The following is a 2,721-nucleotide window of genomic DNA, read 5'->3' as shown; positions in this document are numbered from 1 at the left end:
ACACACACACACACACACACACACACACACACACACACACACACACACAAAAGTATTGGAGCCATTAAGGAGCTGGCAGGATGCTTCTGAGCAGAGGTTAGCTCATCATGGATGGGCACCCTGAGATGCCCAGTTGGATCTGCTCCATCCGTCCTCTCATTCGTCTCCAAAAACCCTCCCAGTTCTGGCCCATAAATCCAGATGTCTCACACGTCCAGATGCACTAAACAAACCATTTTTATTTTACACCTCTCTCCTCTCTTTTTAGTGACAGAAACAGGGAGAGRAAGACTCTTGGGGAGGATCAGATCATGTTGAAAGAGCTGCCTCCTAAAGATACCCCACCGGTCTGTGATTCCACTCGGATCCTGGATGGCTCCAGTGTCCTGTTATTGTCCAGAAAGAAGCTGATTCAGATCACCTTCAAATCTAAAAATGGGGTTTTAAGGAAAAACCACGCATGACAAATATAAAATCTCCAGTGAAGGATTCCCTCTTTATAGTTAAAAACTTGAACCACTTATTTTCTCCTTTTGCTCTTAAATCTCTAAAGACACTCTGAAAAGGTGCATCAGAAATCAGATTAATTACAGATTAGARCCCTGGATGACAGATTTTGATTGATCACAGCTGCCAAGACACTTTAGTTTACAGAGTAATTAAATCTTGTGACTGAAGCCACAGCTTTATTAACCCACATGGGTTAATAAAGTCAGAGACACGCGTATTTTGCACTTAATTCATCATGGAATGTTTAAGCCACAACCCAGCAAAAACATCTCTCCTTTTGCGCYACGGTGCTTCATTGCCCTGCCTAAACCAAGTCCTCAGATGGTCCCTCAGATGGTCCTACCTGTTACCGTCTCCGGGCGGAGGATTCATCAGATGCCATCGAGGAACGGCTCCATCCGCGCAGACAGAGAAGTTATCCGGTGACGGCGTCCGGCGGGAGCAGCGCGCCGTGCCATGGCGCACAAACAGATGGAGAGTGTGTGTGAGATAGAAAGAGTAAAATCACCGAGCTCGTTATTGCATCTTCCTGGAAGCCTCAGCGCCTCTGAGGAAGCTGCAGGAACACGCGCCGAGCTGCTCGTTTTTGGTTCTCCCGGGCGCGCGCCAGTGGAGACGCCAGGTGCCTCCCTTTGCGCGTTTGTTTGGGGAGGTGGGGGRAAAAAAATGACAGCGTCCAGTTATTCCAGGCAGGAAATTAGTTTTGATTTCCCGGATGACTCATGATGATGTGTACGTGTGTTGGGTTTAAATCCCACCCCTCCACATCTCTACGTTCCTCGTGACCCCCCGGGTCGTCCTTTGCTTGAAGTGGCGCGTTCACATGAAAATAAGCTGATTTTTGGCCTCATTAAACAACCGGATGAAGAGGGGCAGACACACGGGGTTTTAATGAGGTCAGCTGGGAATCAAAACTAAAACTAGAGGCTGTTACACCTTCATGTAGGGGCGCCAAGTGTCAAAGTTACAAAATGTCACCTTTTCATAAGTTAGCTCACTTTATAAGCGTTAGCATTTTTCCACTAACATTTATTTATTTATTTATTTATTTATTTATTTATTTATTTATTTATTTATTTATTTATTTATTACAATTTACTGATTTTTACTAAATGGTCATTTTAAATATTCAATTCTAAATCTAAATGTAGCTAAAAGTTAAATGTAAATGTGGCTAAATCATTTCAGAATGGAACTCAGCCTTTCTCGTTATGACATCATCATCCTGAGACACTGATGTTTGGCAGATAATAGCTTATGCTTGTTTTAGCTTATGCTAATTTGTACTTGTTTAGCTAATTAGCATTAGCTTCTGCTATTTCTTTTTTCTTTTCATTTTACAGGCTAATTGGTGTTTGTGAAGCTTTAATTTTTAATTTGAGGATAATGAGATAGCAAAGCTAACACTTTAGTTAGCTGTGCCCTCCACTGTCAATATGATGTCCCCACCATCACTAGTTTTTAATGATAAAGATGTTTATATTATGTCATTTATTTGTGTTGCTTTGTAGATTTAAAGCTAAACTGTTGTTGCTAATATGCTAAACAAAAAAATTGTTCCRTTATTAGCTGTTAGCTAATTAGCTGAATGTTTTGTTTAGCATATTAGTTTTTTCACTATCTTTGAAAACTATTGATGAACCACTTAGCATCCACTAAATGAGGTTTTGCCAATTTTAAGTTTGCTAACAGCTAACTAACAAACTGACATCAATAGGTTTGTGACAGTCCTGCCAGTCTTCAGCTCCAGGGAGACATGTTGCAGACTGAGGGACAATCATCAGACGTTAGCTATTAGCTGTTAGCATTAGCTTCTGCTAGTTTTTAACTTGAAGCTTAGCTTCTGCAAATTATTTTTTTGCACGTTTAGCTTTAGTTACTGTTACTTTTTTTACATTTAGCAGTTTAGCACTAGCAAAGCTATATTTCTACTGAGTGGATTATGATTTAGTGAAGCTAACATTTTGGTTAGCAGTGCTCATTACTGATAATAATACAAACAAATCACACCWAACATTATTGTCAGGATTTCACCAAAAACAGCTGCAACTCTGTAATTTCTTAACATTTAGTTGTCTTTGTTTTAAAAAAATGCAAGCTGGCACATACACATTCCTTACAAGAATAAGCTTTTAATTTTTACTGTAAAACAAGAAAAGTACTTTTTTTTCCCTATATGGGAGATCTTTAACTCTGAAATTCTTCAAGCTC

General features: G+C 39.8%; 1 protein-coding gene across 3 annotated transcripts in view; it reads right to left on the bottom strand.

Moving 5' to 3' along the window:
• drd3 (dopamine receptor D3) overlaps window positions 1-1,323 on the bottom strand; it is a 41,606-nt gene extending 40,283 nt beyond the window's left edge. For 2 of the 3 annotated variants that reach the window (XM_014002217.1, XM_014002218.1), the window contains exon 1: window positions 854-1,322. The gene's annotated coding sequence lies outside the window, so the exon portion shown is untranslated. Of the gene's footprint in view, window positions 1-853 lie in introns of all 3 variants that reach the window. The other variant, XM_014002219.1, reaches the window with a different exon arrangement.
• Between the last annotated feature and the right edge of the window lie 1,398 nt (window positions 1,324-2,721).

The sequence above is a fragment of the Austrofundulus limnaeus genome, unplaced genomic scaffold (genome assembly GCF_001266775.1).
Source record: "Austrofundulus limnaeus strain Quisiro unplaced genomic scaffold, Austrofundulus_limnaeus-1.0 Scaffold12, whole genome shotgun sequence".
Classification (NCBI taxonomy): Eukaryota; Metazoa; Chordata; class Actinopteri; order Cyprinodontiformes; family Rivulidae; genus Austrofundulus; species Austrofundulus limnaeus.
Note: the sequence above shows the minus strand (reverse complement) of the source record. Positions and strands in the feature narration are given on the sequence as shown.